Here is a 17,728-nt window from a genome sequence, read left to right on the forward strand (position 1 = left end):
GGTGAGATGAATAAGGATTAAATTAATTAATTTTCAAACGAAATTAAAAATAAATTTGGAATTTAAAATTCAAATTAAATTAAAATTAATTAAAATTAAATTAAATTAAAATTAATTTTTTTTAAAAAAATCTATTTTAAAGATTAAACTTATTTTTTTAAGTTAAAAATTTATTTTAAATCTTTTTTTAACTTAAAAATTTATTTTAAAACTAATTTTTTTTAACTTAAAAATTTATTATTTTAAATTAAAAAATTTATTTTAACCTAAAAATTATTTTAAATTAAAAAATTTATTTTAACCTAAAAATTATTTTAACTTAATTATTTTTTTAAAAAAAACTATTTTAAAATTCTTTAAAAACTATTTTTTAAAATTCTTCAAAAACTATTTTAAAAATTATTTAAAAACTATTTTTTAAAATTCTTTAAAAACTATTTTAAAAATTCTTTAAAACCTATTTAAAAATTAATTGAAAAATTCTTTAAAAACTATTTTTAAAATTCTTTAAAAATTATTTGAAAAATTATTTAAAAACTATTTTTAAAATTATTTAAAAATTATTTGAAAAATTATTTAAAAACTATTTTTAAAACTCTTTAAAAATTATTTTTAAAATTCTTTAAAAACTATTTTTTAAAATTCTTTAAAAACTATTTTTAAAAACTCTTTAAAAACTATTTTTAAAAAACTTTAAAAAATTCTTTTAAAACATTTTAAAAATTGTTTTTAAAACTCTTTTAAAAATCATTTTAAAAACTTTAAAAAAATTCTTTTAAAACATTTTAAAATTTATTTTAAAAACTCTTTTAAAAATCATTTTAAAAACTTTAAAAAATTCTTTTAAAACATTTTAAAAATTATTTTAAAAACTCTTTTAAAAATCATTTTAAAAACTTTAAAAAATTCTTTTAAAAATTCTTTTAAAACATTTTAAAAATTATTTTAAAAACTCTTTTAAAAATCATTTTAAAAACTTTAAAAAATTCTTTTAAAACATTTTAAAAATTATTTTAAAACATTTTAAAAATTATTTTAAAAACTCTTTTAAAAATCATTTTAAAAACTTTAAAAATTCTTTTAAAAAATTCTTTTAAAACCTTTTAATAAAATTATTATTATTTTAAAAATTATTTTAACTTAAAAATTATTTTAATATAAAAATTATATTTTTAAAATTATTTTAACTTAAAAATTATTTCAAAAATTATTTAAAAAAAAAAAAGAAAAACTTTTAAAAATCATTTAAAAAATATTTTAAAAATCATTTTAAAACTATCTAAAAATTTTGTATCATTTTGAAAAATTCTTCTTATTTTTTTCACTATAATGAAATTTTGTTAAATTAAAAGTAGTAATAATAAATTATTTCTATAGATTATTTTCACTTTAAAAATTATTATTTTGACTTTAAACTCATTTTTAATCTTAAACATCATTTTAACCTTAAAATTAATTTTTAATTTGACTTAACTAAAAATTAAATCTTAAATTAAAACTTAATATTTAAATTACAATTAAAATTAAAATTTTTAACTTAAACTTAAAATTAAATTTAAACTTAAATTAACCACTAATATTAATTTTTAAAATCAAAACTGAATCAAACATATGTTAATTGACATAAAACATATTATAAAAATCATTTTAAATTTCTTTTAAATGCTGTTTTAGAAATCCCTTTAAATTTTTTTTTTAATAATAATAATAATTATAACTAACACTTTCATTGACCAACTCAATCAAGTAATATTAAATTTAAATTATTTCTCTAAGTATTAAATTATTAAATCAAGTAAAAACTAATCAATAGATTATTGATAATGCTTAACTGTTATTGAATTAATAAAATCTTATCTTATTTAACCTTAAACTAAAGTTAAGCACCTGAATCTAGAATTAATTAATAATTGATTAATCAAATTCAAATAAACAGTTATACCAAGGATACAGAGATAATAATATATGTATTACTAAATTTGACAAATGTGTTAGGGCTTTGAAATTTAACACAACCAAACCTTAGTATTAAAGGGGAGATATTAAATTAAGGGGAGTAACCAATTCAGGGGGAGGTTCAATTTCTTTTAAATCCCCTAGAAAAATTAATAAATAAGGAGGATTAATAAATTAAAGGAATATCAAATTCAGGGGGAGGTTTATTTTTTAATTATCTCCTTAAGCGTTATTTTTTAATCTTCTCTTTAAAATCTCTCTAGAAAATTCTACCTCTTTTAAAAAAAAAAAATTTACTTTGAATATTTTTAGCAAATATTTTCAAAATTTTAAGTATCAAGTTCAGGGGGAGAAATTAATTAAAATTTTGTGTGTTTTTTTACATCTATTTTAAAACTAACTTATTTTTAAAACACCAGTTTTCATAAAATTAAATTTAACTAAGTTTAATCCCACCTAATTTTTAAACCTGATTTTAAAAGTTGAATATTGCAAATTTAAACTTATTCAGTTTTGTAACATATGCTTGAAAATTCAACTTTCCAAACTTAGCTTTTATCAAATTAGCCTTAAAAATTTATTTTGGCAAAAATTTTACTTCTTGAAAAATTATTCTTACTTGTTTAATTTTTGCTTTGTTTTGAAAAATCGAAGTTGAAAATTTACCTTTTTGAAAAGTAAATGTTACTTAAACATGAAAAGTAAATTTGAAAAACCTGATTTGAAAATTTTTACACACTTGAAAAGTTAAACTTGATTAACTTTAAATTTATACTTTTCAAAATTCAACTTGTCTCCCCCAAGTCAACTTGACTATTTTTTTAACTTGGTGTTAAAAATTGTACTTTTATCTTTCAATTTTGAACCAAACTTAGATATGTTTCAAAATTTGATTACTTTTTACAGTAACTCTACACTATGATTGTTTACCCTTGCTTATTTTTGATGAATGCCAAAGGGGGAGGGTTAGGTGGTTAAGTTAGCTAAACCAGAATTGAAAATACAAACTAACTTAAAAACTCTTTAAATGCTTATTTTTTCTTGCATATGTTTTCACTAACTTAACCAGGTTGTCATTCCATCAAAAAGGGGGAGATTGCTGGTGCGGTTAGCACTAACGATTTAACCCAGGTTTTGATGAATGACAAATCAGGTTAAGTTAGTATATTGTTGATCTAACACTCTGATCGAGTGTGTAGGAGAAGTCCAAGCGGGTCGACGGGCTGACCGGACGCTTGGCATGAAGTCCAGCTAGGTCGACGGGCTGACCGGATAGCTGGCGAGAAGTCCAAGCGGGTCGACGGGCTGACCGGACGCTTGGCGAGAAGTCCAGCTAGGTCGACGGGCTGACCGGATAGCTGGCGAGAAGTCCAAGCGGATCGACGGGCTGACCGGACGCTTGGCGAGAAGTCCAGACGGGTCGACGGGCTGACCGGACGTCTGGCAGGTAAGTGAGGTAAGTCACTGGAGGGGAGTGACTGCGAGGACACGTTCCGGGAAGGGAACATTAGGCGTCGATCCGGCTTAGATCCATTTCGGATGTCTAAGTCGAGATTGTGACTAGATTCCGGTCTCGGAAAGACGGAATCTAAGTCATACTCTTTGCTATTACTTTGTTGAACTTTAATTGTGCTAACAATCTATTTTACAGGATATATATATTTGCCTCCGGACTAACGTTTGTCGTGTAGGACGGATTCTGCGGGAAAACAGGGTCCGGGCGCTCGGAAGGAATCCAGGCGCCCGGAGGTCCGGGCGCCCGGAAGGGATCCGGGCACCCGGGAGGCAAACCTTATCCTGATTGTGCATAGCCACGTGGAGCATCTCGGTTTGAGCAGCTACGTCACATTCCAGGCGCCCGGAAGGGATCCAGGCGCTCAGAACAGCATATAAAAGAAGCCTCAAACAGGAGCTTCAGAATAATCATCAATCAATCTGAGAATTCTTCTACTGCTGGTCTTGCTGCTCGACGTTCAGTGCGACGCCAACTAAGCTCCGACAAAGCGCTCCTTCGGTTATTTAATTTCCTTGTCGGTATTGCTTTATTTTCACTAGCAGTTTCTGTGTTCATTTTTGTAACTATATTCGAATTGTTAGTGATTGCCCAACGAAAGTGGTCAAGGACCACGGGCCTTCGAGTAGGAGTCGTCACAGGCTCCGAACGAAGTAAAAAACATCTGTGTCTATTTTACTTTTCCGCTGCATTTATACTCTAAATTTTTGAATCGATATTCACCCCCTCCTCTATCGAATCTAACGGTCCTACACATAGTTGGCACATGTGTGTGCCACCTCATGGAGGTTACAAGTCCTCTCTTTAATGGCCTCCACATTTAATGAAAAGGAGTTACACTCCTTAATGTGGCCGGCCACTTTTGTAGTGAATGAAAATTTGATTTTTTATTAAAGGCTCATTCACATAATCTTCTTCCTTGCTCTCTCTTCTTGCTCTCCCTTTCCTCATCTTGTCGAGACCTTCTTGGAGTGCTAGCACACTCTAAGGTTCTCCCTCCATCGATTTGTTCGTGTGGATACACATAGAGAGTTGTCTATCTTGATAACTTGAGATCCGGCATCTCCTTGGAAGAATGGGACTAGCGAAGGGCACGCAACGAGGGTAAAACTCTTTAACATATAGTTCTAGTGTAGATATATAGGTTGGTATACTCGTACTCATATTTTTTGAAATTTTTATTCTTCGCACGGATCCGGTGGTGGGGTTTCGGGGTTTCCGCGACGCGAAAAAGCGGTTTTCGCGGCCCGAAAAACCCAACAGTGGTATCAGAGCCACGTGCGAAGACTTGTACGAGTTTAGTTTGATTTTTATGAAAAATATAGCTTCTGTGATTTTCTGTAAATTTAAGTTTTTATGGATTTTTATGAGTAATTTTCTCATAGAAGCGAAGCACAAGTGTTTCGACACTTGTAGGCTTCGACTACCGAGAAGTTTTTTCCGAAACGGCAAGGTTTTGCCCCAAAACTTTTTGGTACAGCGGACTAAGGCACTATAGGATCACTTAGGGACACTCGCGATGGTTAGATCGTGGGTAGGGACACTGCCCCTGGCCCCGCAAGGGGATTCGTTCCGCGATTGCGCCCGAAAATCGCTAAACGGGACCGCCGAGAATTTTTACTCATAAAAATTGTAAGAAATTAGTATTAAAATTACAGAAAATTATGGAAATTACATAATTTATAATTATGTATAATTTGTCATGGTCATGGCCCAAAACGACCCAATCTGATTGGAAATGTGTTGTAATTCATATTACGGCCTGTGCGCCGTCATTTATGTTGTGCGCGTTATACATTTGTTTCGCGACCTGCGCGTTGTGCCTTTCTCTATTATTTATTCTTGTTGTAAATTAGTTTTGACTCGAATGTAACTCGAGTTTCAAAATTGGAGCCGTGGAAGGTCCACACGAGACGGAGTTACGAGGAGGGTGCGAGCAACACAAGGTGATCAAAGGGAGGAGCTTGAGATGCTGTTGACCCTAGGTTGACCATCCGATCTTCTCATTGGCTTGAGAAGATCGTAGTAGGGCCATGACTAATCACAAATTAATTTAATTAATTGCTTGTGTGTATGTGATGCATGATTAGTAGTTAATTAGTGCCTAACGATTAGATTAGATCTAAATCGTGTACAAGATGCACCCTTTCGATTAGATAAGATCTATCATGTATTTGATACACATCGACGATTAGATTAGATCTAAATCGCGTCAACTCTAATGCCTACCGTGCCGTGATACCTATCACTACCTCAATCACATGTGTTGTTGAATCTGCCAAAGCAGAGAAACACATATTATCTTGGTAGGGTACGGAGGGACAATCTTGATCCCGCTTATCAACGCATGGGCGAATACAAACCCAATTAGATTAAGTATTCCTAGTTAACTCGGTTGGATCGAGTATAGGCATTCTTCCAATGGTTGGAAAGATAGGACATAAATCACATTTATATTAATTCTTGGGCGTATTTGTAACACCCACGCAATTATAAGATAAGTATATGGTTGTTATTTTCTTTAGAGCATAAAAAGTAAAAAGAATAAGAGAAAAGGAAAAATAAAAACCAAAATAGAATAAGAAGAGGTGAGGTCAAGGATTGAACCTTGAACCTCCCACAAGTAATAGAGTTAAATTAGTGGATGGAACCACTAGAGTAATGAATGATAAGTGAATAAAAGAGAATGAAAATGGTAGTTAAAGGAGAGAAGATGGTTAGTAAAAGAACAAGAGAAAACCAAGTTGCTTACCTTCTCTTCCTCTTGGTTAAGAGAAGAAACAAGCAAAAGATAAATTGCCTACTTCCCTCCCTCTCTCTATTTTCGTGGGATTAAAGGAATGAGGGAAAAGAGGGGTTGAGGGAATGAATGAAGACATGCTTCATTTACAAAGGAATAAATAGGATTGGGAGAAGAAAAGCAAGAGATTTAATTCTTCTTCTTCCTCCTTCCTTCTCCTTCTTGATTCTCCACCGAAACCAAGAGCCCCTCCCTCTCCTTATTCCAAAAGCTAGGCTAAGTTTCCTCTCCAAGAAAACTAATTTACAAGAAGAAGCCTTCAAGATCTACCCCTTCCAAGCAAGAGAAACAAAAGGAGGTGCAAGAAGAAGAAGCTCTCTCCTTCCTTTGCACCTAGGGTACCTTTTTCCTTAAGAAAAACCACAAGAGAAAGGAGGTAAATATCCCCTCACCTGTGGTACAAGTAGTTCATAGGTGCTTTCCTTTATGAAAATAGATTTCTAAAAACTTAAGGAGTGATCCATGGTAAATTCGGCCAACAAGAATAAGACCCTTAGGAAAAATTAAGTCCTAAATATGCTCACCATGATTTTTATGATTTGTATTTTTTTAAGAGATTGGTTTAGTATTCTCATACTTGTATGTTGCTTAGAATTAAGATTTCTCTCCTTAAAACTCTCGGCCAAGACAAAATCAAGGACCTAGGAGAACTTAAAACCTAAACCAAGCATGCCATGATTCTCCTTATGACAAGATATGAAGTTAACATGATATTTCTCATGCTTGTATGTTGATTTGAAACTGTATTTCATGCTCATGAGCCTATGAAACTTAGAACCTAACCTAATTATGCTCATGATGTTCCTTGTAATAATTGCAATGAAATTGATTTAGGGTTCCCATGCTTTTATGACACTTGAAACCTAGTTCCAAGCTTTACAAGTCTCGGCCATAACAAGTATAAGGGCCTAGGAAACTTAGAACCTAACCTAATTATGCTCATGATGTTCCTTGTAATAATTTCTATGAAATTGATTTAGGGTTCCCATGCTTTTATGACACTTGAAACCTAGTTCCAAGCTTTACAAGTTTCGGCCATAACAAGTTTAAGGGCCTAGGAAACTTAGAACCTAACCTAACTATGCTCATGATGTTCCTTGTGATAATTGCTATGAAATTGGTTTAGGGTTCCCATGGTTTTATGCCACTTGAAACCTAGTTGCATACTTAACAAGTTTCGGCCACATTAGGTTTAAAGACTTAGGAAGCTTAGAACCCAAACTAAACTTGCTCAAGATGTTCCTTGTGATAAATGCTATGATATTGGTTTAAGGTTCACATGCTTTCATGCTACTTGTAACCTAGAATTGTGCTTACTAGGGTTTCGGCCATGACAAGTTTACAAGATTAGGAAACCTAAAACCTAAACTAACCATGCTCATGATGTTCCTTATGGTATAATATATGATATTAGTTTAGGGTTCACATGCTTGTATGTTGATTGTAACCAAATGTGATGCTTGATAAGTTTCGGCCATGACATGTTTAAAGACTTAGGAAGCTTGGAACCCAAACTAAACATGCTCAAGATGTTCCTTATGATATATGTTATGATATTTATTTAGGGTCCCCATGCTTTCATGCTACTTGTAACCTAGAAACATGCTTGCTAGGTTTCGGCCATGACAAGTGATCCTGTCTGAGAAGCTGACCGGGAAGGAGATTCGACAGAAGGAAACCCACTGTAATGACGAGGAATAATGCCGGTGAAACCTCGACCCGAGAAACCCAAAGAGGATCGGAAGAAAACCAGAATCACCGTAGGAAATCTGATAAGTAGGAAGAAATCCCCGTCCGAATAGGAGAAAACCGAACTTTCAAGCTCCTGAAGCTCCCTGCGCACAAGAGACCAACCAACACTTATCGTCAGTGACCTCAGACCGGGGTGGGAATCCCTGGCTAGGCCCTCCGATGCTCAAGTTAGTTATCTCCCTTGATGTCGAGGAAGGAAGAAGAAAGAAGATGAACAGTAGCCAGAAAATTAGGGATGTTAACTTACCTAGCCAACGGAGAGGATTTCCCCTTTTATACCACTTCATATAACCTCCGTAGTCATGAAGTGTACCCCGGTTTGTTAGAGTTCGTTATGACATCAGCTGTGTACTTGGGGGAAGATGATTTTTAAGGAATCTTTTCTGTACCCCAGATGTACCTTCTTTGTCGTTTAGCGCCTGCAAGACAATCTGAAAGCATATTTCCCGCCAAAAAATATATACTCTCCATCATAAATTATTCTATTCGATATATTCATGTATGATTCTTCTTCATGTGACTTCTATTTGTAATAATGTTTTATCCAACATGTTTCTAAGGCATTCGTTAATCCTTTTGGCCGATATTAGTCTACTTTTGCTATGGAGTATGTATCAGTCGTTATTAACTTACCCTGATACGGCAAGCATGTATTGACCGATATTGGCCTACCTTCGTTCGGCAGACGTGTATCGACCGATATTGACCTACCTTCATTCGGCAGGGATGTATTGGCCGATATTGGGTTATCTCTGCTCTGGAGTGTGCATCGGTCATTATTAACTTACCTTTATACAGACAGCATGTATCGACCGATATTGACCTACCTTCATTCGGCAGGCATGTATTGACCGATATTGGGTTATCTCTGCTCTGGAGTGTGCATCGGTCGTTATTAACTTACCTTTATACAGACAGCATGTATCGACCGATATTGGCCTACCTTCGTTCGGGAGGCATATATTGACCGATATTAGCCTACCTTCGTTCGGCAGGCATGTATCGACCGATATTGGCCTACCTTCTTTCGGCAGGCATGTATCGACCGATATTGGCCTACCTTCGTTCGGCAGACGTGTATCGACCGATATTGGGTTATCTCTGCTCTGGAGTGTACATTGGTCATTATTGGCTTTCCTCCTTTGACTCTTTCTTCCTTTTCTTTCCTCATCTGAAGACCCACAAAACCTAACCCATACCACTAGCCTTCCCTTCAAGTCTAGTCGAAGGAGGTGTAGACGACTGACTAGACATAAGTATGATCTTGTTTTTTCCTACCCGTGACTCTGCTCCAGATTTTGAAATGACCTCACAGATTTTGTGTACCACTATCTTAATAGATTAAGTGTGGCCATACTGTAAGCCTTTTTCTCCTTTAAATAGGGCTACAACCTTCTCTTCACCCACAACCCCTCTCAGTTCTTTCTCCTCTCTGCCAGTTTTTGTTGCTAAGCCCATGGTCGTGGATCCTCCTTTTTGGAAGCAACTTTTGTTGGACAAGGTGAGATCTATATATGAGTTTATTGGGATTTTTACTCTGGCTACTTCAGGGGTTCAAGGGGTCGTCTTAAGAGATGAAGTTTCGCGGTTTATATCTTGTATCCAAAGATGCAGGTGCTCTGAAGGACCCAAGAAACTTCAGAGAAATTTTTTCTACTTATAGAGGGGCAGCCAAATGATCCATGGGTGTTGTGTGAAGGGCACAGCACACGATACCCTTGGGCTGAGATTGGTTACTTCACTTGCTGAGCTCATACGGCTTGAGAGGGGAAGTGGTTTCCACATTTACTTTTCCTTTATGGAATGAATCAAGGTTCCCTCTTTCATTGCCCTTGAGCTCTCTTGTTTTTGTTGCTTTCTTCGTCCTGGGCAAAATATTGCCTCGTATATGCCTTGACAAGCTCGGACAAAGTGGGTTGTTTCCATCTCTGCTCCATGGTAAGTTTGAATCTAGTGGGACTAAAATTCTCTGAGTGCCCTAAGAGTTTATGCTTGTAATATTTGTTATCTATTTGAGGTTTGCTGTTCCTGAGGAAATGTGACGCTATGTATTTGCTGAGATTCTGAGTGTAAAGACAAATTTTTGTATCTAATCAAAGGCTCTTACTGAATCCCTCTATCATTTACAATGTGTTGTTGTGTTCATCATTGCTTCATGTATCCTATGTATCATTTGTCCTAACTAAGGTTATTTTAACTATCAGTACAGTTTGATATTATAACCACCATATTTATCTAACATAACCACAATTGCCCTCGTTAATAGAAATATTTTCAATAAATACTAAGTCATATTATGCACGGACAGATTGACATTTATCACTCTTCTAAACTTTTTACTCTTAAAATGTTCTCGTCTTTAGCCTGGGTATGGTCAAAAAGATCTGTCCTTTCTATTTTATTAGGCCTAGCCGATCACGTCTTCTTTCAAAATTTTCTAATCGGCGATTGGCTTTCCCTCGGGTGAGAGAATGTTCGAAGCACTACTGATGTGCGTAGATTATATACTCTTTTATGAATATTTTTACGCACATTTACATACTTTGAGCATGCTTGATCTATGCATTTTTATACTTCCAACTTTCCTTTTAGCATATTTACTCTTTTGGTTCACAGATCTGCTTTTTGTGCATTTTCTGTACACAGGAGTCGATTTGGTGAAGAATCTACATCCTTGGGCAAGCATTGGAGGAAACAAAGGGAGAAAGCACCGGGCCGTGTACCTCACACGACCCTGCACTGGTATGGAGCTCGGGCCGTGTGGAGTTTGGCACCAACAGAAGTGGAGAATGACATGGCCGTGTCAAGATTTGAAGCCAACCAGAGCAGAAGCCTTACATGGCCGTGTGGATCTACACGGCCGTGTGAGGTTTCCAGAGACTAAGCAGGCTGTGGCCGTGTGCACCACACGGCCGTGTAGCATTTCCAGAGACTAAGCAGGCTGTGGCCGTGTGAACCACACGGCCGTGCAGTTTTGGCAGAGAAGGAACTGGACATGGCCGTGTGAATCTCACACGGCCGTGTCACGGGGCCGTGTGGCGCCCGATTCCCTCCTCTATTTAAACCCTCCTTCATGAATTGAAAGGGGATCTCTCCCCCTTTGGGAGAAGGCAAGATTTGGTGGTTTCCTCCCATTCTTGGGAGGATTTCTGGGCGATTCAAGGGGAGTTCTTGGCGATTCCGGCTCCGGAGCGAGGATTGGATCCGAAGACGAAGCTTCTTCGTAGATAAGTTTTCTCTTTTCCCCCTTTTCTTGGTTTATTGGATTGGGGATTTAAGGAATGCTTATATTCTCTATTTCTTCGGGTTTTCTTCCTCGATTCATGGAGTAGATCTTGTATTCTAGGATGAAGGGAGTATTTGTATGATGGATTGATGTAATCTCTTATGGATTTGCCATTCTCTTGTTTCAATGACATTATCTTGCTTGTATCAATTGGATCTTGAACGATTAAAGATGATTTGTGCTTAATTCTCATTCTTGATTAATTGTTTGGATTTCTTATGGACTTTGTAAAGATAAACTCTCACTCGATCATCCGAGGGATCCACGTGACAGGTGCAAGCCCGTGTAAGGACGTTTGAGAGACAATCTTGAAGAGGAAATAGGAATATTCAAGAGAGTAGGATGAATTTTGTGATTAGTTTCTTGTATCTTGATAGATTGATAAGTCGTGGGCTTCTACGTTGATATCCGAGGAAGGCATAGTAATAGGTGCACTTCTGTGTAAGGACAACATAGGTTCATGTCTAATTAATCCTATTTAGATACATTTCTCAGTCCTTAGCCGGTTGTCTATTGCAAGAGAGAACCAGCAACTTTCTACATGTTTTGCAATTGAGGGATAAGAATTGGTGAACCATTTACATTCGAGAAATCATACAAAGAAACCGAAACTCCTAGAATCTCCCTTTATCATAACCCAAAACACTAAACTCTTGTTTGTTGATATTTAATATTAGATTTGTTTACCTTTACTTTGCTTTTGAAACGATTGGATAGTTGTTTAGCTAATTCGCATTGAGACATTTCTATTGCTTATTCCAGTCCCTGTGGATACGATAATCTTTTATATTACTTGCGACATTTCCGTACACTTGTGGAGAGCGAACAAGTTTTTGGCGCCGTTGCCGGGGACTGCGCTATAACATTAGGAATTATCAATTGAGTTCGACTAAGCATAACATTTGTTTTTCTTTCATATTGCATAGTTATAACTAATTGTTAGAATTCTGTTTTTGTAAGTTTTTCCTTTCTTGAATAACATTCTTGACAATTCTTTTTGTTGCAATTCTAATTCTAATTCTAACTTTGCATTCTTGATTTCTAGTACTCTAATCTAACTTTTCTCTGTTTTCTCTTTTGATCTTGTTTCTTTCTTCTTTTCTTTTGTAAACATATCTTGCAATTTTTAGCATATGAATTATTCTAGACATTTTTCTTTTTCCTTTTATCTTTTCTTTCTTGTTTTCATTATGCACTTTCTTTCTTGCAATTTAAATTCTGCATTTGCTTTCTTGCTTTTCATATTGCATTTTATTTCTTGTTTTTTATTCTTGATAATTTTCTTTTTCTTCTTGAATATCCATGAGCACTAACATGTCAAGCAGGCCCATGAGAAATTTTTCTACACCCTTTTCTGCAAGATTTTTATCTCCCATTGTGCAACCTCAAATTGAAGCAGAAAGTTTCCAACTAGACCCAGAGATAATTTTCATGATACAAGGTCACAAATTTGGTGGAGAAGTATCAGAAAGTCCTTATCTGCATCTTGAAACATTTTTAGAGATTTGTGATTTGGTGAAATATGAAGGAGTATCAGCAAATGCAGTTCGATTGATGACATTTCCTTTCAGTATCAAGGATAAAGCAAGGACTTGGCTATATTCTCTCTGTCCTCAAAGCATCACAAGTTGGGAACAATTGGAGAAGCAATTTCTGAATCATTTTTTCCCTCCAAGTAGAACGGTGTATATGAGGAATTGCATAACAAATTTTTCTCAGACATATGGAGAATCATTATTTAAAGCATGGGATAGATTCAAGAGTCTTCAAAGACAGTGCCCTCATCATGGTTTTGAAAAATGGTTGATTTTGCACATATTCTATGGGGGAATTTCTTTCTCAGACAAGACTTTATTGGATTCATCAGCTGGAGGTTCTTTTATGGACAAAAGTGTAGATGAAGCTTATTCGTTAATTGATCAAGTGACATTGAACCTCCATGAATGGTCGAACAAAAGTTGGATGGAATTTCCTCAGATATTCAAGAAGTGCAAGCCATAAATGTAAGAGAGCCTGTCAAACAAAATGTTATTCAACCACCTAAAAATGTTGAAATTCACAAGTCACAGAGTGAGGAGTTCAAACATTTGGAGGCAAAGCTTGATAGTATTGTTTCAAAATGGTTTAAAGAAGATCCCCCTCCTACACAGTCAAGATCTAATGAAAAGTGTGATGATGTTGGGTTGAGAAGTGGCAAAAATCATGAAGAACTTCTGAAGAATGACATGTTTAGAATTGAGGAGAAGAATAATAGAAGATCACAAGAACTCAGTTCCATTTCTCTAGGAAGTTCCCAAAGGCCACAAGTACCTTTCCCTCAACGATTAATCACACCAACATTAGATAAGCAAGTTGGACCTCCTCCAAAAGCTCAAAGGGAATTTGGGAAAAAGGGAGTTCAGTCTTTCCCAGGACCTTCACTGAGGGTTCCTTTTCCACAAACGTTAGTGGGGGTCAATGAAAATAAAGACTTCGGCAAATCCTGTGACACTAATATGGTTGAGTGCAGATTTTTGAATATATATGAAGAAGAAGATTTTTCAGATGAGGATTTTATTGATAATGCAGTGGTAAATAAGTTTTCAGATCTACCTCAAAATTTTATAAGGTGTTATAGTGACATTGAATTTTCAGATGATGAATGTGATGTGGTAGATCAACTTAAAACTGCAAGTGAAGTTATTGATCCTCTTGTTACTGATTCTCCTTTTGAGGACATAGATGTTGGTTTATTTTTTGATGTATGTGTTGATGATGATGATATTGAAGAATGTGTAGGGAGTTGTGTTGTGGAAGCAGCATCTCAAGGATCACCACCTTTGTCAAGACAACCCTTAGAAGTTTTAAGAATTGATCATGTTGTGGAACAATGTGTAAGGACTTATACAGAGCTAGTAGAGTCTCAAGAATTAGAGTCTCAAGAATCACCATCATTGATATCATCAACACCTAAGCTAGAGCCAGAACCATCATTTGATTCAGAGGAAGTCACATCTACATGTTTAGAAATTTCAGGTATTTCTCAGCAAAGTAAGGTTAGTATTTCTTGTGATCTTTTGGAAAACTTTATGGAGGTACCTATAATTGACTTTGTTGGATGTGATTCAGTTTTTATTACTTATTCATCTTATCTTGATATGGTTCTAGCTCTATACTATATAACATGCTTGTGGGAGATTTGTTTTTCTTTTGGATGTGCAGATTTCACATGGGCCAATAATTGGAAGCTCAATCTGAACCGTCTTCGACCACCTGAAAAAATTTCCAAGACGACGAAGATGGAGAGAGTTATACTTTACTTTGTAGCTCCTTTGATGAAAGCTCCCTCCATAATAAGAGCCCTTGGTAGGAGGGTTCTAAAATATCTTACCCCTCCAAGAGTAAGATTTAGATGAATCTAATGAGGTGGTCGAGCTAATGACCTTAAACAAGCGCTTCTTGGGAGGCAACCCAAGTTCATTTTCCTTATTTTTTTTTATGTCTTTAGTTCTCTCTTTATAATAAACATGTATCCTCTACTTAATTTTTCTTGTCTATCTTATTGTTGTAGAATTCAAAGTTGTGGAGGAATGTGAGTATTGGATGGAGGAGTATCTTTAAAAACATGAATGTCAACCATTTGGAGCTCATGACTTGGTAACTTCTCTTAAAATCTCCTCCACATTGTTTTTAGTTTTCATTGGAGTTTTCATTGGGATAATGAAAAATTTAAGTCTGGGGGGATGCATTAGATGCATTTGATTTGCTTTGTTTGTTTTTGTTTTTGCTTATGTCTTGCATTTTGTTTTGATTTTTTGTGGCATACATCTTGAGAACATCAAAACTTCACTTATATGCTTTCTTGGATTCAAGTGAAATGTTAGCACGATTATTGTCTTGATTCATGATGTTCGAATGATGCTAGTAGTAAACTTTATGTACTTCTTTTCTCTATCTTGGGTAGCATGAAACAAGCCAAGAATCTTATGGTGATGAGTTTTAGTTTTGGTTCAACCTTAAGGATTTTATCTTCACTACACTTGTGCTTGATGCTTGAATAGTTGATGTCATTGAAATAGTCATGATTCATCTTGTTTGCTTAGTACTTGGTTTCCATGGTGATTTCTCAACTTTCATTTTGGTTACTGGATGAGGCTCAAATCATTAAAGCTCATTTGGAAAAATCAAAATATCCCAACATGTGTGCTAAAAATTACATTTGTGAATAAGTTTTGCACAATGCAAACACTTATAAAAAAAAAAAAAGAAATAAGGGATATAAAAAACAGTTGTCATGAGTGGAATCTAGCAAGTCACCCCTTTGAGACCGAGTTAGGTTACTGGGGAAATGACTGCTTAGCTTCCCTTGAGATTGAGCACACCTTTGAGACCTTGGGTTAGTTGAGAAATATGAACCAAGTGAATGGTGAGTAAGTGCCTATCACTGGTTACTTGTCTTTCACTGGAAACACTAGGAATTCAAATTTGATGACGACTTGACTAGGACATGGATTGAAACTTGAAGAGTGTTGAGTTACTTTTACACTGTGCACAGGATTCTTATGCTTGAACCATACTTTACTTGTTTCTATGATCATGCTTTCTAATGAAACTTTTTGATAGAGTTAGGAAAGTGCACTAGGTTTTATGAATGTGTTGTAGAACATATGAATTTAGACTGCGGCATTTTGCTTGAGGACAAGCAAAGGTTTAAGTCTGGGGGTGTGATGTGCGTAGATTATATACTCTTTTATGCATGTTTTTACGCACATTTACATACTTTGAGCATGCTTGATCTATGCATTTTTATACTTCCAGCTTTCCTTTTAGCATATTTACTCTTTTGGTTCGGAGATATGCTTTTTGTTCATTTTCTGTACACAGGAGTCGATTTGGTGAAGAATCTACATCCTTGGGCAAGCATTGGAGGAAACAAAGGGAGAAAGCACCGGGCCGTGTACCTCACACGGCCCTGCACTAGTATGGAGCTCGGGCCGTGTGGAGTTTGGCACCAACAGAAGTGGAGAATGACATGGCCGTGTGCACTTCACACGGCCGTGTCAAGATTTGAAGCCAACCAGAGCAGAAGCCTTACATGGCCGTGTGGATCTACACGGCCGTGTGAGGTTTCCAGAGACTAAGCAGGCTGTGGCCGTGTGAACCACACGGCCGTGCAGTTTTGGCAGAGAAGGAACTGGACATGGCCGTGTGAATCTCACACGGCCGTATCACGGGGCCGTGTGGCGCCCGATTCCCTCCTCTATTTAAACCCTCCTTCATGAATTGAAAGGGGATCTCTCCCCCTTTGGGAGAAGGCAAGATTTGGTGGTTTCCTCCCATTCTTGGGAGGATTTCTGGGCGATTCAAGGCGAGTTCTTGGCGATTCCGGCTCTGGAGCGAGGATTGGATCCGAAGACGAAGCTTCTTCGTAGATAAGTTTTCTCTTTTCCCCCTTTTCTTGGTTTATTGGATTGGGGATTTAAGGAATGCTTATATTCTCTATTTCTTCGGGTTTTCTTCCTCGATTCATGGAGTAGATCTTGTATTCTAGGATGAAGGGAGTATTTGTATGATGGATTGATGTAATCTCTTATGGATTTGCCATTCTCTTGTTTCAATGACATTATCTTGCTTGTATCAATTGGATCTTGAACGATTAAAGATGATTTGTGCTTAATTCTCATTCTTGATTAATTGTTTGAATTTCTTATGGACTTTGTAAAGATAAACTCTCACTCGATCATCCGAGGGATCCACGTGACAGGTGCAAGCCCATGTAAGGACGTTTGAGAGACAATCTTGAAGAGGAAATAGGAATATTCAAGAGAGTAGGATGAATTTTGTGATTAGTTTCTTGTATCTTGATAGATTGATAAGTCGTGGGCTTCTACGTTGATATCCGAGGAAGGCATAGTAATAGGTGCACTTCTGTGTAAGGACAACATAGGTTCATGTCTAATTAATCCTATTTAGATACATTTCTCAGTCCTTAGCCGGTTGTCTATTGCAAGAGAGAATCGGCAACTTTCTACATGTTTGGCAATTGAGGGATAAGAATTGGTGAACCATTTACATTCGAGAAATCATACAAAGAAACCGAAACTCCTAGAATCTCCCTTTATCATAACCCAAAACACTAAACTCTTGTTTGTTGATCTTTAATATTAGATTTGTTTACCTTTACTTTGCTTTTGAAACGATTGGATAGTTGTTTAGCTAATTCGCATTGAGACATTTCTAGTGCTTATTCCAGTCCCTGTGGATACGATAATCTTTTATATTACTTGCGACATTTCCGTACACTTGCGGAGAGCGAACAACTACCAACCCCATCGCGATTCGGTTCATCACGTCCGATATAAATGCCCCCCCTTTTTTTATGATGACCTGACACATGCCTTTTCTGATCACCACGTCACATAGGCCCTTTGCCTTTCTATTG

General features: G+C 35.9%; 1 non-coding gene across 1 annotated transcript; it reads right to left on the reverse strand.

Moving 5' to 3' along the window:
• Positions 1-12,994: 12,994 nt before the first annotated feature.
• On the reverse strand, positions 12,995-13,100 carry LOC122018211. The gene has a single exon (XR_006121642.1). It is a non-coding gene; the product is annotated as a small nucleolar RNA R71 (small nucleolar RNA).
• Between the last annotated feature and the right edge of the window lie 4,628 nt (positions 13,101-17,728).

This window comes from Zingiber officinale, chromosome 8B, assembly GCF_018446385.1.
Source record: "Zingiber officinale cultivar Zhangliang chromosome 8B, Zo_v1.1, whole genome shotgun sequence".
Classification (NCBI taxonomy): Eukaryota; Viridiplantae; Streptophyta; class Magnoliopsida; order Zingiberales; family Zingiberaceae; genus Zingiber; species Zingiber officinale.